Source organism: Hemiscyllium ocellatum, unplaced genomic scaffold (genome assembly GCF_020745735.1).
Source record: "Hemiscyllium ocellatum isolate sHemOce1 unplaced genomic scaffold, sHemOce1.pat.X.cur. scaffold_1974_pat_ctg1, whole genome shotgun sequence".
Taxonomy (NCBI): Eukaryota; Metazoa; Chordata; class Chondrichthyes; order Orectolobiformes; family Hemiscylliidae; genus Hemiscyllium; species Hemiscyllium ocellatum.
In genome coordinates, this window is record NW_026867931.1 from 26325 (window position 1) to 48261 (window position 21937).

A 21937-nucleotide genomic window follows, 5' to 3' on the forward strand; every position below is an offset into this window, starting at 1 on the left:
TTCCAGCAATCTGGGACTATTACTTAATATCGCTCCATTTTACAGATCTCTGTGGGACTCAGTGCCATTCTCCGTGTGTAACCCTCACTGCATCTGTCTAATTTCCCATTCTGTCTATTTCTCTGTCTCCTGTAGTTACTCAGGAAAGTCCTGACTCAATAGCCTTCCCAGCTGCTGGGTGGATTGTCCATCACCACATTGAACGCAGTTGGTCTGCCAGAGAGAGACAAAGGGCAGGGAGATCTGGAGCCTTCAATAAATCCTGTAGTGAGGTAAGGCCCCCCACAGTGCACAGAGCAAAGAGCAATGAGAGGGCTCCAAACATTTGTTAACACAACATGACATAGATACAGTGCTAGAGGGGAGCACAGTGCACACACACCCCAGACTCAATCACCGCCCCAATGTAAGTTCTATATTAAAACTCACTACTCTGCAATACTGTATCTTTGGCATGTCTTGTGGTCCAGTGTCTTCAATAATTTTTAATTCCTGTAACAGGTCCTATCGCTGTAACCTCCTCCCTTCCCAATAGTCCCTCCACATATTTGAAATGTATTTGAAAAGCCCTTCATCAGGAACACAGGCAGGGTGCCTGCAGAGTGGGGAGATAAATGAGAGGGGGCAACAATAGGTGAATGGGGTGCAGAAGAAGGTGATAGGTCAGAGTGGAGGATGGGGGAAGGTAGAAATGAGTACAATGGGTGAATGGGGTTGGGGATGGGGGTGATAGGTCAGAGATGAGGATGGAGTGGATAGGTGGGAAGGGAGATAAGCCAATAGGGCAGGTCATGAGGGCGGTGCTGAGCTGGAAGGCTGGAGGTGGGGTGAGATGGGGGATGGGGAAATGAGGAAACTGGTGAAGTCCACATTGATGCCCTGGGGTTGAAGTGTTCCGAGGTGGAAGGTGAGGCGTTCTTCCTCCAGGCGTCAGGTGGTGAGGAAGTGGTGGTGGAGGAAGCCCAGGGCCTGCATGTCCTTGGCAGAGTGGGAGGGGGAGTTGAAATGTTGGGTCACAGGGCGGTGGGGTTGATTGGTGCGGGTGTACCAGAGATGTTCCCTAAAGTGCTCTGCTAGGATGTGTCCAGTCTCCCCAATGTAGAGGAGACCGCATCGGGAGCAACGGACACAATAAATGATATTGGTGGATGTGCAGGTAAAACTTTGATGGATGTGGAAGGCTCCTTTGGGGCCTTGGATAGAGGTGAGGGAGGAAGTGTGGGCACATGTTTTACAGTTCCTGCGGTGGCAGGAGAAGGTGCCAGGAAGGGAGGGTGGGTTTTTGGGCAGCATGGAACTAACCAGGTAGTCACGGAGGGAATGGTATTTGCGGAAAGTGGAGGGGGTGGGGAGGGAAATACATTCCTGGTGGTGGGGTCCGTTTGGAGGTGGTGGAAATGGCGGCAGAGGATTTGGTTTTTGTGAAGGTCGGTACGGTGGAAGGTGAGCACCGGGGCGTTCTGTCCTTGTTACGGTTGGAGGGGTGGGGTTTGAAGGTGGAGGTGCGGGATGTGGACGAGATGCGTTGGAGGGCATCTTTTACCACGTGGGAAGGGAAATTCCGATCCCTAAAGAAGGAGGCTATTTGGTGTGTTCTGTGGTGGAAGTGGCCCACCTGGGAGCAGGTACGGCGGAGGCGGAGGAATTGGGAATAGAGGTTGGGAATTTTGCAGGCGGTAGGATAGGAAGATATGTAATCTAGACATCTGTGGGAGTGGGTAGGTTTGTAAAAAATGTTGGTGTCAAGTCAGTTGTCATAAGGGGATGGAGAGGGCCAGGAAGGGGAGGGAGGTATTGGAGATGGTCCCGGTAAATTTAAGGTCAGGGTGGAATGTGTTGGTGAAGTTGATGAATTGCTCAAACTCCTCGAGGGAGCACGAGGTGGTGCCAATGCAGTCATCAATGTTGCAGAGGAAGACGTTGGGAGTGGTGCCATTGTAACTACGGAAGATGGACTGTTCTACGTAGCCAACAACGAGACAGGCATAGCTGGGGCCCATGCGGGTGCCCATTGCTACCCCTTTGGTCTGGAGGAAGTGGGAGGATTTGAACGAAACATTGTTAAGGGTGAGGACAAGTTCAGCCAAACGAATGAGAGTGTCGGTGGAAGGGTACTGTTGTGGACGTCGGGAGAGGAAGAAACGGAGGGCTTGGAGGTCCTGGTCATGGTGGATGGAGGTGTAGAGGGATTAGATATTCATTGTGAAGATGAGGCGTTAGGGGCCAAGGAAACGGAAGTGTTGGAGGAGTGGAGGGTGTGGGTGGTTTCTCGAACGAATGTGGGTAGTTCCTGGACTGGGGGATAGGACAATGTCGAGGTAGGAAGACATGAGTTCAGTGGGGCAGGAGCATGCTGAGACAATGGGTCGGCCAGGGTGGTCAGGCTTGTGGATCGTGGGCAGGAGGTAGAACCGGGCAGTGGGGGATCCCGGACAATGAGGTTGGAAGCTGTGGGTGGGAGATCTCCTCCTGAGGTGATGAGGTTCTGTATGCTCTGGGAGATGACGGTTTGGTGATGGGAGGTGGGTCATGGTAGAGGGGGTGGTAGGGGGAGGTATGTTTGAGTTGACATCATGGTTTCAGCGGTGTAGAGGTCAGTGCACCAGACTACCTCTGCACCCCCTTTATCTGCTGGTTTGATGGTGAGGTTGGGATTGGAGCAGAGGGAGTGGAGGGCTGGGCGTTGTGAGGGTGAGAGGTTGGAGTGGGGGAGGGGGTAGATAGGTTGAGGCGGTTAATGTGTCGGTGGAAGTTGGAAATGAAGAGATCGAAGGCAGGTAATAGGCCAGCGCGGGGTGTCCAGGTGGATGGAGTGTATTGGAGGCCGGAAAAGGGGTTCTCAGAAAATAGGCGGGAGTGTTCATTGTCAAAATAAGCTTTGAGGCGGAGGCGGTGGGAGAAGTGTTCGATGTCACGGCGTGTATTAAATTAATTGATGTGTGGACGGAGGAGGATAAAGATGAGGCCTTTGCTGAGGACTGATCACTCGTCCTCAGTGAGGGGGAGGTCAGGGGGAATGGTGAAAATTCGGCAGGAGTGGGAGCTGGGACCAGGCGTAGGTGTGGAGCTGGGGGAGGGGACGGTGCCTGTAACTGGAGTGGGTGTGGTGTTAGGGGGGATGGGGATGGAGTCATGAGCAGGGGTGGTGTTCCCCTCAGGGTTCTGGGGGTGGGGATGGTGACGGTGGGACCTGGGAGTGGTGTCAGCAGAATGCAGGTGAGTGGTGTTGGTGGGGACAGAAGTAGTGGCAAACACGGCAGTGGGGGGGGGCGGGAGTCACTGAGTGTGTGACATCAGCAATGGTGTGAGGGGCGGAAGTGATGTCACTTGTGGTGTATGAGGAATTGTAAGGGGCGGAAATGGCATTTACTTTATTTTAACCAATAATTTCCTGTCACAAATCTATTTGACAATGTTGTATTTTAATTAAACTCAGTCCCTTAATGTTTCTTTCTGTTGGTCTTCATCCACATCGCCATGGTGTTCCAATATTTCAACCTTTCTCTTTGGTCTTGGGAATTTCCATTCACCTGAGACCTGTCCCCCTCCTCATCTGTGTCCATTTACAGCACAGTGCATAATCCTGGTACCAGAGGAGTCTATCCCAATGAAATAGCTCAGTCCTCCCTGAGTGCTCACTGGTCAGAACCACTTCTAATGATACCATTGTGTGATCCTGACACCTTCCAGCACACTGCTGATATCACTCAGTCTCTCTCCATGTGGTATCCCTCACTGTGTAGGTCTATTTGCTGCCTCTGTCAGTGTCTCTCGCTCTTGCAGTTACTCCAGATCCTGAGCCAACAGCATTCCCCACTCCAGAGGGAAGCAACTGCACAGGCCATGGATGGAGACTGGGAATTTCCATATCTCCGTGGGACTCAGTGCCATTCTCTATGTTCATTGTGGGACTTCATTGCATTAGTCTAATTTCCTATTCTGTCTATTTCTCTGTCTCCTGTAGGTATTCCTGATGTCCCTGACTCAGCACAATTCCCAATTCCTGTCTCGTCCATCACCACATTGAAGACAGTTGGTCAGCCAGAGAGAGATGGAGAGGGAGATCTGGAGCCTTCAGTAAATCCTGCAGCCGGTAAGATCACTCACAGTAAACAGCACAGGGAGGAGTTCATGGGCTTTAATTCAGAACCTGAGGGCATGATGTAGGAACAATGCTGGGCAAGGAACATGAGAACATTCTCTGGCTTCATTATCACTATCTTGTCTGTAAATTCATCTGTTCCACACAACCCTCCCTATGTCTGTCAGTTTCCCACTGTCTGTTTCATAGATACCACTTCCCCTATCTCTATCAGCCCCTACAGTCCTGCTTATCGCTGAAAGCTCATCCAACCAGTACAACTCTCCAAGTTTCTGCCTTTGCCTTTAATCCCAGGTTCTGTCACATCTCTCCTTAACTGAAGAAAAATAACTCTTCAGTTCCTGAAGCCATCCCTGTCAGTGTAGTCCTTTCCAGACCTGAAAAACCTCCCTGTCTTTGTGACTTTTTTGAACTCCTACTACCTTCATGATCTCTGTAACCTTCCCGTCACGACAACAAAAAAGCTCTGTACCTTAGTAACCTCCTCCAGCTGTTAGACTCCTCCTTGTCTCTGGGCACAAAGCAGAGTGGCCCTGCTTCTCTCATAAATTAGTCTCTGCATTTCTAATGATGACTATAAACTCTTCCTGTCTCTAAAACACACTCAGTCTCTGTAAACTCTGCTGGTCCCGATTGATGTAATTTCCTTCAGTAACTATAAACCTTTATACCTTTAATCTCCTCCAGACTCGACCACGCAGTTTATTTCTATAACCTCTGAGTGACAGAGTCATAGAGATGTACAGCACGGAAACAGACCCTTCGGTCCAACTCGTCCATGCCAATCAGATATCCCAACCCAATCTAGTCCCACCTGCCAGCACCCGGCCCATATTCCTCCAAACCTTTCCTATTCATATGCCCATCCAAATGCCTCTTAAATGTTGAAATTGTACCATCCTCCACCACATCCTCTGGCAGCTCGTTCCATACACGTACCACCCTCTGCATGAAAAAGCTGCCCCTTAGGTCTCTTTTATATCTTTCCCCTCTCACCCTAAACCTATGCCTTCGATTTCTTGTCTCACTGACCCCATGGAAAAGACTTTGTCTATTTATCCTATCCTATCCATGCCCCTCATAATTTTGTAAACCTCTGTATGGTCACCCCTCAGTCTCCGAAGCTCCTGGGAAAACCAACCCAGCCTGTTCAGCCACTCCCTGTAGCTCAAATCCCCCAACCCTGGCAACATCCTTGTAAATCTTTTCTGAACCATTTCAAGATTCACAACAATTCTTCCGATAGGAAGGAGACCGGAATTGCACAAAATATTCCAACAGTGCCCTAACCAATGTTCTGTACAGCCGCAACCTGACCTTCCATCTCCTGTACTGAATACTCTGAGCAATAAAGGAAAGCATACCAAATGCCACCTTCACTATCCTATCTACCTGCGACTCTACTTTCAAAGAGCTATGAACCTGCACTCCAACTTCTCTTTGGTCAGCAACACTCCCTAGGACCTTACCATTACGTGGATAAGTCCTGCTAAAGCTTGCTTTCCCAAAATGCAGCACATCGCATTTATCTGAATGAAACTCCATCTGCCAGTTAGCCCATTGTCCCATCTGGTCCAGATCCTGTTGTAACCCTCTTCGCTGTCCACTACACCTCCAATTTTGGTGTCATCTGTAAACTTACTAACTGTACCTCTTATGTTTGCATCTAAATCATTTATGTAAATTACAAACAGTAGAGGGCCCAGCACTGATCCTTGTGGCACTGCTCTGATCAAAGGCCTCCGGTCTGAAAAACAACCCTCCATCACCACCATCTGTCTTCTACCTTTGAGCCAGTTCTGTATCCAAATGGCTAGTTCTCCCTGTATTCCATGAGTTCTAACCTTGCTAATCAGTCTCCCATAGGGAACCTTGTCGAATAGCTCACTGAAGTCCATATGGATCACATCTATCACTCTGCCCTCCTCAATATTCTTTGTTACTTCTTCAAAAAACTCAATCAAGTTTATGAGACATGATTTCCCACGCACAAAGCCATGTCGACTATTCCTAATCAGTCCTTGCCTTTCCAAATACATGTGCATCTTGTCCGTCAGGATTCCCTCCAACAACTTGCCCACCACTGAGTTCAGGCTCACCGGTCTATAGTTCCCTGGCTTGTCTTTACCACCCTTCTTAAACAGTGGCACCACGTTTGCCAACCTCCAGTCTTCTGACACCTCACCTGTGACTATCGATGGTACAAATATCTCAGCAAGAGGCCCAGCAATCACTTCTCTAGCTTCCCACAGAGTTCTCGGGGACACCTGGTCAGTTCCTGGGGGTTTATTCACCTTTAACCGTTTGAAGACATCCAGCACTTCCCTCTCTGTAATCTGGACATTTTGCAAGATGTCACCATCTATTTCCCTACAGTCTATATCTTCCATATCCTTTTCCACAGTAAATACTGGTGCAAAATATTCATTTAATATCTCCCCCATTTTCTGCGGCTCCACACAAGGCCACCTTGCTGATCTTTGTGGGGCCCTATTCTCTCCCTAGTTATCCTTTTTTCCTTAATATATTTGTAAAAACTCTTTGCATTCTCCTTAATTCTATTTGTCAGCCCTATCTCATGTATGCATTTTGCCCTCCTGATTTCCCTCTTAAGTATACTCCTACTTCCTTTATACTCTTCTAAGGATTCCCCCGATCGATCCTGTCTATGCCTGACATATGCTGCCTTCCTTTTCTGAACCAAACGCTCAATTCTTTAGTCATCCAGAATTCCCTATAACTACCAGCCTTCCCTTTCACCCTGACAGGAATATACTTTCTCTGGAGTCTTGGTATCTCATTTCTGAAGGCTTCCCATTTTCCAGCCGTCCCTTTAGCTGCGAACATCTGCCTCCAATCAGCTTTCAAAAGTCCTTGCCTAATACCGTCAAAATTGGCCTTTCTCCAATTTAGAACATCAACTTTTAGATCTGGTCTATCCTTTTCCATCATTATTTTAAAATAATTAGAATTATGATCGCCGGCCTCAAAGTGCTCCCCCACTGACACCTCAGTCACCTGTCCTGCCTTATTTCCTAAGAGTAGGTCAAGTTTTGCACCTTCTCTAGTAGGTACATCCACATACTGAATCAGAAAATTGTCTTGTACACACGTAAGAAATTCCTCTCCATCTAAACCTTTAACACTATGGCAGTCCCAGTCAATGTTTGGAAAGTTAAAATCACCTACCGTAACTACCCTATTATTCTTACAGATAGCTGAGATCGCCTTACAAGTTTGTTTCTCAATTTCCCTCTGGCTATTGGGGGGTCTATAATACAATTCCAATAAGGCAATCAACCCTTTCGTATTTCTCAGTTCCACCCAAATAACTTCCCTGGATGTATTTCTGGTAATATCCTCCCTCAGCACAGCTGTAATGCTACCCCTTATCAAAAATGCCATTCCCCCTTCTCTCTTGCCTCCCTTTCTATCCCTACTGTAGCATTTGTATCCTGGAACATTAAGCTGCCAGTCCTGCCCATCCCTGAGTCATGTTTCTGTAATTGCTATGAGATCCCAGTCCCATGTTCCTAACCATGTCCTGCGTTCATCTGCCTTCCCTGTTAGGCCCCTTGCATTGAAATAAATGCAGTTTAATTTATTAGTCCTACCTTGTCCCTGCCTGCCCTGACTGTTTGACTCACTTCTGTTCTCAACTCAAAGCCTCTATTACCTGTTGAACCTGTAAGCTCCCTTTTTCAGATTGTTAAACACGAACTCCCATAACCTTTCTACTGCCAGTCTGAAACCAAACAGTGTTGGCCTGATAGTAGGTCGGGAGCTAAAATGTGTTTGAAAGGATATGTCAATAAACAATAACTGGGCCCTTAGAAACACATTTAATAAAAAGAGAATGTTGCTTTGAGCCTGTAGGATTGTATTTTTATTGGTGTGAGTATAAATGGCAGAATAGATACGGGTGTAGGGGTAGTTGTACTGAGGATACGATTTATTTGAATTTTCAGAAGCCTTTACACAAGTTTCAATAAGGGCTAAAGAGTAACTTGGTAGAAAATCGGGCCCCTTAACTATCAGGAGGTGGGTGAGATATTAGACAAAATAGTGTTGTCAGGAGTTACTGTGGAGAAAGACATGGAAGCTCGGGAACTTGGGGAAATAAATAGTGATGTCTTGGAAAGAATCCTCAACAGAGAAGAAAAAGTGCTGGAATCTTAAAACAAATAAAGGTTAATTAATCCTGAGTAGCTCATTAGGTCTATCCTTGAATATTCATGGGAAGCTAGGGAAGAGATTGCGGTGTCCCTAACAGAGATAGTTATATTATCATCAGACACAATGAGTTACCGGAAGAGTGGAGGGCGGCTAATGCTATTCCATCACTTTAGGTCTGCAGGGAAAAGCCAGGAAATCACAGCGCAGTGAGCCAGTGCTGGGTAAGTTGTTGGAGGAGATTCTGAGAGAATGGAGCTACATATATTTGGAAAGGCAAGGGCTGATTCGAGATATTCAGCATGGCTTTGTGAGTGGGAAACCGTGTTTCCCAAACCGGATTGACTCTTCGAGGAGGTGGCCAAGACATAGATGAAGGCAGAGCAGTCAGCGTTGTCTACATGGACTTCAGCAAAGCATTTAACAAGGTTCCAAGTTCATCTAGTCAAGAGGAAGAAGGAAGCTGACTTAAGGTTGAGGAACCAAAGATCAGAAGCAGGGCTCTAGAGAGTTACATGGGCCAGCACGATGACTCAGTGGTTAGCACTGCTGCCTCACAGCACCAGGGACGTGATTACAATTCCAGGCCCAGGCGACTGTATGTGTGGAGTTTGCTCATTCTCACCATGTCTGTGTGGATTTCCATTAGGTGCTCCGGTTTCCACCCACAGCCCAAAGATGAGCAGGTTAGGTGAATCAGCCATGCGTTGTTCAAGAAAGGGAATAGAGATAATCCTGGGAATCACAGACCTGTCAGTCTTCTGTCTGTGATGTGCAGATTATTGGAGACTCTGAGATACAGGATTTATGATTCCTTGGAAAACCATAGTTTGATTAGAGAAAGTCATCATGGCTTTGTAAGGGACAGGTCATGACTCAGAAATCTTATTGAATCCTTTGAGAATGTGACAAAATGCATTTATGGCTCATTGAGAAAGCACAGAACATGGGATACATGGAAACCTGTCTGTCTGGATACAGAATTCCTGGCCCATAGAAGACAGAGGGTGATGCATTCAGCCTGGAGCTCGGTGACCACTGGTTTTGTGCACGGAGAGGTTACAGGACCTCTGCTTTTGGTGATTTTATGAATGACTTGGATGTGTGAGTGGAAGAGTGGGTTAGTAAGTTTCCCAATGACATGAAGGTTGGTGGAGTGGTGAATAGTGTGGACGTCTTCTGGAGGTTGCAATGGGACATTGACAGGATGTAGAGCTGGGCTGAGAAGTGGCAGATAAAGTCAAATCTGGAAAAGTGTGAAGTGATGCATTTTGGAAGGTGAGACTTGAATGCAGAATACAGGGATACAGGCAGGATACTGGATAGTGTGGAGCAACAGATGAATCTTGGATTTCATGACCAGAGATCCCCTCAAATTTGCCACCAAGCTGATAGTGTTGTTCAGAAAGAATATGTTGCATTGGCTTTCATTAGCTGGGGGATTGAGTTTTAAAGCCATGAGGTTATGCTGCAGCTCTATACAGCCCTGTTTAGATCCCAATTAGAATATTGTGTTCAGTTTTGGTCCCTTCATTACAGGAAGGACGTGGAAGCTTTAGAGAGGGTAAAGAGGAGATTTACCAGGATGCTGCCTGTACTGGAGGGCATGTCTTATGAAGAAAGGTCGAGGGAGCTAAGGCTTTTCTCATTGGAGTGAAGAAGGGTGTGGTGTGATTTGGTAGAAGTGAACAAGATGGTGTGAGGCAAAGAGAGAGTGAACAGTGAGAGACCTCTTTATCCCATGGCATACATGGTACCAGGGGGCATGATTGTAAGGTGATTGGAGGATGGGTAAGCGGAGATTACAGATGTAGGTTCTTTACACAGAGTGGTGGGTGGGTAGAACGGGATATTTTAACAGACTCTTGGATAGGCACATGGATGGGAGCAAAATGAAGGGTATGTCAGTTAGTTTGATCTTACAGTCGGGTAAAAGATGGGCATGGCATCATGGCCGAAGGGTCTTGTGCTGTACTGTTCTGTGTTCTACGATCCGTCTGGTAAATGGGTAATAAGCTCAGATCAATGTAAAAGGATATGGCATTCAGGAGGAGCTAGTGAACTGGTTACAAAACTAGCTTGATGGTAGGAGACAGAGGGTGATGGGAGACATGTTGTGTTTCTGACTGGAGGCATGTGACCAGCGGTGTAGTGGGTCCCCTGTTGTTTGTCATTTGGGTAAATGGTTTGGATGGGAATATTGGTTTTGTGGTAAGTACATTTTTTGAGTGACACTGAAATTGTTGGTAAAGTGGACAGTGAAGAAATTTATCCAAGATACAACAGGATGAACAGTACTGCTGGGATAGTGGGCTGAAGAATAGCAGATGGAGTTTAATTAGATAAACGTGACATGTTCCATTTTGGTGAAACAAACCAGGGTGGGACTTGTACAGTTAATGTTCGGGCCCTGGGTGGTGTTGTCAGTCAGAGACCCAGGGATGCAGGTAGATAGCTCTTTGTAAGTGGTGTCACAGGTAGACAGACTGGTGAAGCAGGCGTTTGGGATGGTTACCTTCTTTGAGCAGAGCAATAAGAGGAGGTGTTGGGATGTCATGTTGTGGCTGTACATAAAAGCATTGTTGACCAGTAGGAAGTACTCATCTGGTTCACTTACATCCTTTAGAGAAGAACATCTGACATTCTAACCTGGTCTGGCCTGCACAGGACACCAGACCCACAGCAATATGGCTGACTCTGTGCTATACTCTGGGTAATTAGCAGTGGGGCAAAGAATGTTTGTCCAATCAGTGACATCCACATCCCATGAATGAATAAATAAAAATACATATGTCCCTCCCTCCCTCTGCAAACCCCTCCCGCTGCAGCAATCTGTACTGGCTTTGTAACACCGTTCAGACCCTGACCACTCTCTGTAACACTCTCAGCACCTTCAGCTCTCCCGGTTCCTGTTGTGACATAAAACCTTGACAATTATTCCCTCTTCCATCTGACCTCCTCCTGCGAGCAGACCCTTTGCAATCCCTTTAAAACTTACTCCTAAAACATCCTCTCACTTCAGGATTTTAAGTACTTTTTGGTGATCCTCTAAGCCCGATAATCTAATATGATCCTTTTTACTTGAGTGAGGGACCGATGGGGATTTCTTGCTGAGGATTTGTCTGTTTCAATGGAATGTCCTTTTGTTGAGTGTTTTACACTGCTCCTTTAAATGGTTTCCAATGCTCATTTACAGGCACATATTTCAGTCTGTTTAGCCTATTTACCTTGGTCAGTTCTCCTCTCAAACTCATGTCATTGGTTATTTTTGTTTCTCGTTGTAGCTTGTCCTTTCTGTGATTCACTTTAAAACTTTTATATTTCTTTAAACTGCACTTTATCACAATTTCGCAGAGCATCTCTCCAGGTGACATTACTCATTCACGAAGTTTCATCACACAACGGTCGCTCTGAGATAGCTATGTCCCTCGCCAGTTGCACAATTTGTTATTCAAATAAACAGTGAAAACTAATTCTCTGAACTCCTCTTCCAATATCACTGTTGTCAGTGTGACTGTCCCAGATTATGGGAATATTGAAGTTTCCCAAAATTATCACAATGTGTTTGTTAAAAAATTCCAATGAGTTCCTGTGTAATGCAGTGATGAACAATGGAATGCTGTTCAGTGGCTAAAACTGTTCTCCTGCATGTGTCCTCGGCAAGTAGTAGCCAGAATTTACATTCAGACTGACTCTACTTCATGATCTGAGACCAAATGCTTTCTCTGTAATGCCTTTCTTACCCATTATTGTTAGTGTTGTCCATTTTGCCTGAGTTTCCGCAAGGTTGTGATCCATTGAATATTTATGTCCACCTTTTGTTCACCCTGTAACCATATCTCTCTGGTGTCTAAACCTTTTTTTTAATCTCAGTGTCACTAATCCATCTGCCTTATTGATAAGACTTCGTCCATTCAAAAATGAAATAATTTATTCTTTCCCACAATTTCCTGTCACAAACCTATTCACTGATGTACAGTTTTAGTTAATCGCTGTCCCTTCCTGTTCCTTCCTGCTTGCCTTCAGTCACATTCCCATGTTGTTCCGATGCTTCACCTTTTCTCTTTGGATTTGGAAAATTCCTTTCATCTGGATCCTGTCCCAGCATCCTCTCTGTCAGTTTAAAGCCCTGTCCATAAACCTACTGACATGATCGGCCAGGACCCTGGTCACTGGGCCCACCACGATACCAGTGGGACCATTCTATTAGATTTCTTTTATAAATCAGGTAGGGGATGTGGGTGTCTCTGACTGACCAGCCTTTATTACCTATCCCTACCTGCCCATGAGCTGAGTAGCTTGCTCGGCCATTTCAGAGGGTAATTGAGAGGCAAACACTTTGCTGTGGGTATGTCGTGTAGACCAAGTGAGGATGATCAGATCTCGTTGTCGAAAGGCCAAGTGCACGCCACGGTGGCTCAGTGATTAGCACTCCTGCCTCACAGCACCAGGGTCCCAGGTTCGATTCCAGCCCCAGGCGACTGTGTGGAGTTTGCACATTCTCCCTGTGTCTGCGTGAAATGCCTCCGGATGCTCCGGTTTCCTCCCACAGTCCAAAGCCGTGCAGGTCAGGCGAATTGGCCATGCTAAATTGCCCATAATGTTAGGTGCATTTGGTCGAGAGAGAAGGGTCTGAGTGGGTTACTCTTTGGAGGGATGGTGTGGACTGGTTGGGTCGAAAGGCCTGTTTCCACACTGTACAAATCTAATCTAAGGGATTGTAATTTTTGTACATCAGCAATGGTTTCATATTTGTTTATGGATTGTTAATTGCTATTTTTAAAATTATTGATTTTAAATTCCACCATATCTTATGATGGGATTCAAACCTGCCTCCCCTGAGCACTGGCTGAGGTTTTGGACAAATGCGCTAACAATAATGTTACTAGGCCATCGCTTCACCTGCTCACTGATTGCTCATCCCTGAGCACTGATACATGAAGCTAAACCCATTCTTCCAACATGATTGTGTGATCCTGAAGTCTTCCAGCACTCCGGTGATATCACTTAGTCTCTCTCCATGTGGTATCCCTCACTGTGTGGGTCTAATTGCTGCCTCTGTCAGTGTCTCTCACTCTTGCAGCTACTCCAGATCCTGAGCTAACAGAATTCTCCACTCCAGAGAGACGCAACAGCACAGGCCAGGGATGGAGCTTGGGATTTTCCAGATATCTGTGGGGTTCATTTCCATTCTCCTTGTGTAACCCTCACTGAATCAGTCTAATTTTCCATTCTGTCTATTTCTCTGTCTCCTGTAGGTACTCAGGAAGTTCCTGACTCAATAGACTTCCCAACTGCTGTGTGTCTCATCCATCACCTCATTGAAGATGGTCGGTCAGCCAGAGAGACAAAGGGCAGGGAGATCTGGAGCCTTCAATAAATCCTGCAGTGAGGTAAGATCACTCACAGTGCACAGAGCAGGGAGCACTGGGAGGGCTGCAAACATTGGCTAACAATACATGATATAGATACAGTGCTGAGTGGGGAGCACAGTATAGACACACCCCATGCTCAATCACCACATCTACTTTAACTTAAATTGCACTGAGACAGCATCAGGAGTTCAGAGTTATCAATCCAGGCCTGCGATGTCTTAGTGAGCATCAGGACAACAGAGGGGAGAGTAGGCCTCCGACGAGATGTTGTGAATACTGCCTGGGATCTTTCTGTTCTGTGTTCTCCCTCCAACACCGTACTAAGACTCACTACTCTGCCACACTATATCTGTGGCATGGCTTGTGCACCAGTGTCTTCAGTCATTTTTCACTCCTACAATAGTCCCTGTCCCTGTAACCTCCTCCATTCCCGATCGTCCCTCCACATATTTGAAATGTACTGCATTCCATACTAATATCCCTATCGCTGTAACTTGCTTCAGTGTCTACAACATGCCTTATTTTGGTACACTAATCCTCTTTAACTGGATACAGAGTGATACAGCATGGAAACAGAACCTGTGGTCCAACTCCTCAATGCTGCCCATGTTACCTAAATTGAACGAATCTCATTTGCCTGCATTTGGCCCTTATCTCTTCAAACCTTCTCCTCTCCATGTACCGCCCAAATGTCTGTTCCATGCTGTAATTGTTCTTGTTTCTCTCATGTGTCTGAGGCAGCCTCTTCCGTCTATGCACCATCCTCTGTGGATAATGTTCCCCCTCAGCTCCCTCTTTAAATCCTTGCTCTCTCACTTCCCGTTTATACCCTCGAATTTTGGTCTTACCTACTCTTGGTTATTCACCATTCTTAGGGTCACCCCATGGCCTCCTCTGCCCAAGGGAAATATTTAGGACAATGTTACAAATATCTCCAACGTATGTAACAAAGTGCTGGCCAATGACGGCAAATGTGCCAAATGTCGCTTTCCCCACCCTGTCCACCTGATATGTCACTTCCGAGGAACAATGTAACTTGCACTCCCTGTTCTCTCTCTCTCTCTCTGTTCGACAACCCTGGCCAGAGCCCTTCCTTTAACTGTGTTAGTCCTCCCTGGTTTGTCTGAACAAAATCCAACACCTGAATTAAACTCCATCTTTCATTCCCTGGTCCACTGGCCCAGTTGGTCAAGATCCCCTTTGATAACCGTATTTACTGCCCACTACACCATTAATTTGATCATCAACAAACTTTCGCACAATCACTCCTATATTTCAATTTATGTAGATGATGTGCATCAGTGGACCCAGCCCTGACCCTTTCTTCAAGAAAGGAATAAAACCTTATTCTTGTCCTAGAGCCATACAGCATGGAAACTGACCCTTCAGCTGATACCCACCATCATCTAAAACTCAACTAATCCCAGCTGCCTGTTGCTTGCCCATATCACTGCAACTCTTCCCTATTCACCTGTTTATCCAAATATCTTTTCAATGTTGTAATTGTACCCACATCAACCCCTTTCTCAGGAAGTTCATTCCACACTCAAACCACCCTCGGTGTAGCAAATTGCCCCATATCTTTTTTTGAACATCTCTCTCCTCTAACCTTAAAATGTGGCCCCTCCTCTTGAGACTCCCCCATCCTGAGGAAAAGGCAACTACCATTAAATGGATCTATATTCCTCATTTTATTCATAAACCTTTATAGTATAATGTCTCAACCTCCAGGCTCAAGTGAAAAAAGACTCAGCCTATCCAGCCATTTTTCAGAACTCAAGCCTTCCATACCCAGCAATATCCTGGTAAATCTCTTCTGAATCCCCTGCAGCTTAATAATATCCTCCATGTTAACTGGGCGACTAGTACTGGACAGAGTATTGCAGAACAGGCCTCGCAAATGTCTGTGCAATCTCAACATGACGTCCCAAATACTACACTCAATGGACTGAGCAATAGTCAGGCATGCAAAGCACTGAGTTATGCATCCTCTGATGTGAGCTTCAAGAATTATGTACCTGAACCCGGTGGTCCGTCTGCTCTAAAACACTAACCGAGGCCTGAACATTAATTGTATAAGCTCTACCCTTCTTTGTTTTACAAAATGCATTACCTCGCATTTATTCAGATTGAATTCCATCTCTAGTTTTTCAGCCCATTCACTCACTTCATCAAGATCCCTTTGTAATCTCAGAAAACCTCCTTCACTGTCCATGATGCCACCCTCCAGCCTTCCAGCCCATCACACATGGCTGTCAGTAGTACACATACCTTTGCTAGGAGCTCCACAATTTCTTCCCTAGCATCCCACAGTTTCTTGTGATACACTTAATCAGGTTCTGGGACTTGTGATCGCTTTGTGTTTTAAAACCTTCAGCACCACCTCTTCTATAACATGCACCCTTTTCAAGTCATAGAAATATACAGCACAGAAACAGACCCTTTGGTCCCAAACTCTTCCAGGCTTACCAGAAGATATAAATACATCCATTCCCGTTTCCAGCATTGGGCCCATATACGTTTATGCCCATCCAGATACAATTACAACATTTAAAAGGTATCGGTCTCCATTACTTTCTCTCTCAGCTCATTGCATACACACACCACCATGTGTGTAAAGAAGCTGTCCCTTCAGTCCCTCTGTAAACCATTCACCTCTAACCTTAAACTTATGCCCTCTCGTTTTGGACTTCCCAACTTCTTGGAAAAGGCCTTGAATGCCTAGCCTATCCATGCTGCTCATGTTCATATAAACATCTATAAGGTCATCCCTCAGTCTCCGATTCTCCATTGACAGTAACCCCAGCTTATTCAGCAACAACCCTGGCAATGTCTTGTAAATTTTTTCTGAGCCGTTTCAAGTTTCACAACATCCTTCCTATAGCAGGGAGACTGGAATTGCAGAGGACTCCAATTGTGGTCTAACGTATTACTCTTGTTCCCTGAGTTCCCCAGTCTTTGTCCACAGTAAGTTCTGGAGTGAAAACACTGCTTAGGGTCTTAGCAAATATCCTGCAGTTCCACACATCGATGGCCTCATTGATCTTTAATGGACACTATTTTGTCCTGAGTTCCTTATGCACTCTTAATATACTGATACAATCACTTTTGGATTCCCCTTTCCTTCTCTGCTGAGGCTATTTCATTGAGCCTTTCTCCATTCCTGTTTTCTACTCAAAGTGTATTCCTACAGCCCCTGTATATCCTCAGGGATTCCCTTGATCCAGCTGGCTATACCTGACATGTGTCCCCTTTTCCTTGACCAGACCCTCAATAGACAGCCAGTGTTCCCGAATGCTGTCAGCATTGAGCTGCACACACACAGGAAAATGCTGGTGGTGATCGCTCAGTTTATCTCACTTTTAAAATATTCTCTCTTGCCAAACTTCCCTTTCCCTGTAAATAATTCCCTTCCCCAATCACATTTTGAAAGTTCCTGGCTAATACGATCAAGATTAATCAGGCCCCATTTTATAACTTGCACTTGTGGACCAGGTCTGTCGTTTTCCAAAGTTATTTTCAAACTACTAGAACTGTGGTCACTTTGGCAAAATGCTTTCCCACTCACATCTCAGTCCCTTTCCCTACCTTGATTCCCAAGGGGAGGTCAGGTTTCACCCCTTTCTCATTTCAGGCCATTTACATATTGATTGGGAGTTTTCTGGAACACAATTACCAAATTCACCCTTGCAAACGCTGAACACTGGCAGTCCCAGTCTAGGTTTGGAACGTTCAAAACCGTACCATAACAGCCCTATTATTATGGTTGATATTTAAGATGTCCCAACATATTTGTCCCTCAGTCTGCTACGGATTATTCGGGGTCAGCAGTCAGATCGTATCAAAGTGATGGCCCATTCTTATCTCTCAGTTCGACTAACATAGCTTCACTGGGCGATCCCTCTCTAAGTACTGCTAAGATGATTCATGCAATCAAAACCCACTACCACGCGTCCTCTCTTGCCTCCCCTTCCTGTAGCATCTCTACCTCGAAACAATGAACTGCCAGTCCTGCCCCACCCTCAGCTGTGTTTCTGTAATAACTATAATCTCCCAGTCCCATGTTCCAATCCGTGCTTTGAGTTCATCTTCCTTTGCTGTCAGGCCCCTTGTATTGAAATAAATGCAGTTTAATCATCAGATTTCCCCAATTTCCTCCATGAACTCCTGTAGGCCCGACAGCTGTCCACATTCCTGTAACCTCCTGTGGCTCTATGCTCCTCCATTCCTGTGAAAACACCTCCAGTCCCCACAATCCTCGCAGTCTTGTCATCTGCTCCAGATCAGACCATTGCTGTCTCTGTTACCTCATGCAACCTTAGCAACGCCTCCTATTTGTGTCACTTCATTCAGATCACATCCTCTCCCGCTCCCATCATAATCCTTGCTATTTAGAACATGGAATTGCACATTCCAGTGCAAGCCCTTCAGCCCTCAATATTGTACTGACCTTTTATCCTACTCTGAAGATGAAACGGACCTTCATACCTTACATTTTACTATCATTGATGTGCCTATCCAAGAGTTGCTTAGATGTCTGTCGTGTGTTTGAATCTACTACCATGGCTAGCAGTGCATTTCACGCACCCACCATACTCTGTGTAAATAAAATACCAGTTCCGTCCATGCCGACAGGATATCCCAACCCAATCTCGACCTACCTACCAGCACCTGGCCCGTATCCCTCTGATATCTAAGAGTTACCCTCCGCCAATTACCTTAAACTTATGTCCCCTTGTGGTAGCCATTTCGCCATGGGAAATAGTCTCTGGTTATCCACTCGATCTATGCCTCTCATTCCCTTGTACACCTCTATCATGTCACCATTCTTCCTTCTTCGCTCTGATCAGAAAAGCCCCAGCTTCCACAACCTACCTTCTATGGGCATGCCCTCCAGTCCAGGCAGCATCCTGCTCAATCTCCTCTGCACCGTCTTTAAAGCTTCCACATTCTTCGTGAAATGAAGCGAACAGAACGGTTCACAACATTCCAAGTGTGGTCTAGCTGGGGTTCTGTAGAGCTGCAGCAAAACCTCGCATCTCTAAAACCCAATCCCCCTGCTAATGAAAGCCAAAACCCCATATACCTTCTTAACACCCTGTCAACTTGGCTGGTACAGGTCCCTTTGTTCCTGCACGCTGCTAAGAATCCTGCCTTTAACCATGTAAAGGTTTTCTGCAGAATCCTCCAATCTCAAACAATCCCTACCTTTGTAAGTTCCTCCAGTCCCGACAAACTCATAAACTGTGAAACCTCCTCAAGTCCCTATATTCCTAATGTCTGCAAAATCCTGCCGTCCTGATGTCCCTTCATGTCTCTGTAACCCCACCATCCTCCACTGCCCTTCTGGAGATCATTGCAGACGAAGGAGGATTTGGAGAGTCTGGGCCATGATACGAGGTATGAACCTGGAGGATTGTACAAATGTAGGAAGGGACTTGGGATCTGCAGGAGGTTGCGGGATTCATAGAACCTGCAGGATGAGACTGAGGATGGGTTGTAGAACCTGGAGGATATTATGATTTGAACCACAGGTAATTTTTGATTGGACCTTTCAGCCGATCTTAAAGTCATAGAGGCGGACAGCGTGGAAACAGATCCTTCAGTGAAACCCGTCTATGCCGAAAGGATATTCCAACCCAATCTAGTCCCACCTGCTAGTACCTGGCCTATATCCCTCCAAACTCTTTCTATTCATATATCCATCCAAATGCTTCTTAAATGTTGCAATTGTACCATCTGTAAGATCGGCTGAAATATCCAATCAAAAATTACCTCTAGTTCAAATTATAACATCCTCCAGGTTCCGCAATACATTCACAGTCCCGTCCTGCAGGTCAGATATGCTAAGCCAGTGTAGTCCCACCTGCTAGCACCCGGCAAAATATTCATTTAGTATCTCCCACATTTTCTGTGGCTTCACACAAAGGCCGCTTTGCTGACATTTGAGGGGCACTATTCTCTCCCTAGTTACTCTTTGTCCTTAATACATTTGTAAAAAACCCTTTGGATTCTCCATAATTCTATTTGCCAGAGCTATCTCATGTCCCTGTTTTGCCCTCCTAATCTCCCTTTGAAGTATACTCCTACTTTCTTTACACTCTTCCAAGGATTCACTCGATCTATCCTCTCTATACCTGACATATGCTTCCTCCTTTTTCTTAACTCAACCCTCAATTTCTTTAGTCATCCAGCATTCCCTATACCTACCAGCCTTTCCTTTCACCTTGACAGGAATATACTTTCTCTGGATTCTTGTTATCTTTTCTGAAGGCTTCCCGTTTTCCTGCCATCCCTTTACCTGTGAACATCTGTCTCCAAACAGCATTCGAAAGTTCTTGCTTAATACCGTCAAAATTGACCTTTCTCCAATTTAGAACTTTATCTTTTAGATCTTATCTATCCTTTTCCATCACTATTTTGAAATTAATAGAATTATAGTTGCTGGCCCCAAAGTGATCACCCACTCACACCTCAGCCACTTGCCCTGTCTTATTTCCCAAGAGTAGGTCAAGTTTTACACCTTCTCTAGAAGGTACATACACATACTGAATCAGACAATTGTCTTGTACACACGTAAGAAATGCATCTCCATCTAAACCTTTAACACTATGGCAATCCCAGTCGATATTTGGAAAGTTAAAATCCCCTACGATAATTACCCTATGATTCTTAAAGAAAGCTGAGTTCACCTGACAAGTTTGTTTCTCAATTTCCCTCTGACTATTGTGCATCTATAATACAATTCGAACATGGTAATCACCCTTTTGTTATTTCTCAGTTCCACCCAAATAACGTCCCTGGATGTAGTTCCGGGAATATCCTCCCTCAGAACAGCTGTAATGCTATCCCTTATCCAAAAGGCCATTCCCCCTCCTCTCTTGCCTCCCTTTCTATCCTTCCTGTAGCATTTGTATCCTAGAACATTAAGCTACAAGTCCTTCCATCCTTGAGCCATGCTTCTTAATTGCTATGAGATCCCAGTCCCATGTTCCTAACCATGCCCTGAGTTCATCTTCCTTTCCTGTTCGGCCCCTTGCATTGAAATAAATGCAGTTTAATTTATTAGTCCTACCTTGTCCCTGCCTGTCCTGACTGTTTGACTCACTTGCGTTCTCACTGTACCTGTCTCAGATCGACCTCCCAAAATCCTCCCTGTGTTTGTTACCACGTCCCATCCCTACATTCCTCCAGATCCGTGTAAAGTCCACCCATTCCTAAAACTTTCCCTGTATCTGTCACCTGTTCTAGCTTCCACAACCCTCCCTATCTCTGCAAGACACACCCCATCCCAGTTACTACAGCCCGCTGTATCACTAAATGCCAGTAGTCACTATAATATCAGAGTAAGTGTGAAAGCAGGAATACTGTACTGGGTTACATGATCAGTCATGATCATATTGAATGGTGGGACCGACTCTGTGGTCAAATGTCCGATACCTGCTCTTCTTTCCTGTGCTTCTCTATAAACTTATTATCTCCATAACCTCCTTCAGTCCCCACAGCCCTCCCTATCTCTGTAAATTCCTTCAGTCCCCATAACTCTTCCTATCCATGTAAGCTGAATTCTTCCCCACAAACCTCCATAACTCCATAACCTCCAAAAGTCCCCACAATCCTCCCTATCTCCGCAATCTCATCCAGACCCAACGACCCTCCCATTCAGAGTAACCTCCTTCTATCTTAGTGGGAGCAGCACGGTTGCACAGTGGTTATCACTGCTGCCTCACAGCGCCAGAGTCCCAGGTTCATTTGCCGCCTCAGACGACTGCCTGGATTGAGTTTGCACATTCTCCCCGTGTCTGCGTGTGTTTCCTCCGGGTGCTCCGGTTTCCTCCCACAGACCAAAAATGTGGAAGTCAGGTGAAGTTGCCATGGTAAATTGCCCATAGTGTTAGGTGCATGGATAAACTAGGGGAATGGGTCTGGTTGGGTGTGCTACGGCGGGTTAGTGTGGACTTGTTGGGCCGATGGGCCTGTTTCCACACTGTAAGTAATCTAATCCTCATGATCTTCCTGATCTGTGCAACCTCCTTCAGTCCCAACAGCCCTCCATGTCTCTTTGGCCTCTTTCAGGCCCTACAGCACTCCCTATCGCCTTCCTCAGTCACCACTGCACTCTCTGTGTCCATAATCTCATTCAGTCCATACATCACTCCCAATCTCATACTGTTCTTCCGTCACCACGACCCTCCCTATTTCCAAAACCTCTATTACCTGTTGACCCTGTAAGCTACCTTTTTCAAATTGATAAGCAAGAACTCCCATTACCCTTTCTGCTGTCAGT

The 21937-nt window shown here is 45.8% G+C and overlaps 1 long non-coding RNA gene across 2 annotated transcripts in view; it reads left to right on the forward strand.

Moving 5' to 3' along the window:
- The window catches only part of LOC132810812 (uncharacterized), a 38970-nt gene extending 25333 nt beyond the window's left edge, over positions 1-13637 (forward strand). For both annotated transcript variants that reach the window (XR_009643112.1, XR_009643111.1), the window contains 3 exons: positions 136-272; positions 3965-4093; positions 13534-13637. This is a non-coding gene — a long non-coding RNA (uncharacterized LOC132810812). The remainder of the gene's footprint in view (positions 1-135; positions 273-3964; positions 4094-13533) is intronic.
- The last annotated feature ends 8300 nt before the right edge of the window (positions 13638-21937 follow it).